This window comes from Rana temporaria, chromosome 10, assembly GCF_905171775.1.
Source record: "Rana temporaria chromosome 10, aRanTem1.1, whole genome shotgun sequence".
NCBI lineage: Eukaryota > Metazoa > Chordata > Amphibia > Anura > Ranidae > Rana > Rana temporaria.
In genome coordinates, this window is record NC_053498.1 from 45,483,347 (window position 1) to 45,485,006 (window position 1,660).

Sequence of the window (1,660 nt, forward strand, 5' to 3'; positions counted from 1 at the left end):
ACGTTTGCTGTGATTTTGCCCATAAACGCAGTCGATCTTACTATACGTTTGCTGTGTTTTTGCCCATAAACGCAGTCGATCATACTGCACGTTTGCTGTGTTTTTGCCCATAAACTCAGTCGATCTTACTATACGTTTGCTGTGTTTTTGCCCATAAACGCAGTCGATCATACTGCACGTTTGCTGTGTTTTTTCCCATAAACTCAGTCGGTCTTACTATACGTTTGCTGTTTTTGCCCATAAACGCAGTTGATCATACTGCACGTTTGCTGTGTTTTTTGCCCATAAACTCAGTCGATCTTGCTATACGTTTGCTGTGTTTTTGCCCATAAACGCAGTCGATCATACTGCACGTTTGCTGTGTTTTTTGCCCATAAACTCAGTCGATCTTACTATAAGTTTGCTGTGTTTTTGCCCATAAACGCAGTCGATCATACTGCATTTTTGCTGTGTTTTTGCCCATAAACTCAGTCGATCTTACTATAAATATGCTGTGTTTTTGCTCATAAACGCAGTCGATCATACTGCATTTTTGCTGTGTTTTTGCCAATAAACTCAGTCGATCTTACTATAAGTTTGCTGTGTTTTTGCCCATAAACGCAGTCGATCATACTGCACGTTTGCTGTGTTTTTGCCCATAAACTCAGTCGATCTTACTATACGTTTGCTGTTTTTGCCCATAAACGCAGTCGATCATACTGCACGTTTGCTGTGTTTTTGCCCATAAACTCAGTCGATCTTACTATACGTTTGCTGTGTTTTTGTCCATAAACGCAGTCCATCATACTGCACGTTTGCTGTGTTTTTGCCCATAAACTCAGTCGATCTTACTATACGTTTGCTGTGTTTTTGCCCATAAACGCAGTCGATCATACTTCATGTTTGCTGTGTTTTTTGCCCATAAACTCAGTCGATCTTACTATAAGTTTGCTGTGTTTTTGCCCATAAACGCAGTTGATCATACTGCACGTTTGCTGTTTTTGCCCATAAACGCAGTCGATCTTACTATACGTTTGCTGTGTTTTTGCCCATAAACTCAGTCGATCTTACTATACGTTTGCTGTGTTTTTGCCCATAAACGCAGTCGATCATGCTTCATGTTTGCTGTGTTCTTGCCCATAAACTCAGTCGATCTTACTATACGTTTGCTGTGTTTTTGCCCATAAACGCAGTCGATCATACTGCACGTTTGCTGTGTTTTTGCCCATAAACTAAGTCGATCTTACTATACGTTTGCTGTTTTTGCCCATAAACGCAGTCGATCATACTTCACGTTTGCTGTGTTCTTGCCCATAAACTCAGTCGATCTTACTATACGTTTGCTGTGTTTTTGCCCATAAACGCAGTCGATCATACTGCACGTTTGCTGTGATTTTGCCCATAAACGCAGTCGATCTTACTATACGTTTGCTGTGTTTTTGCCCATAAACGCAGTCAATCATACTGCACGTTTGCTGTGTTTTTGCCCATAAACTCAGTCGATCATGCTTCACGTTTGCTGTGTTTTTGCCCATAAACTCAGTCGATCTTACTATACGTTTGCTGTGGTTTTGCCCATAAACGCAGTCGATCATACTTCATGTTTGCTGTGTTTTTGCCCATAACCTCAGTCGATCTTACTATACGTTTGCTATGTTTTTGCCCATAAACGCAGTCGATC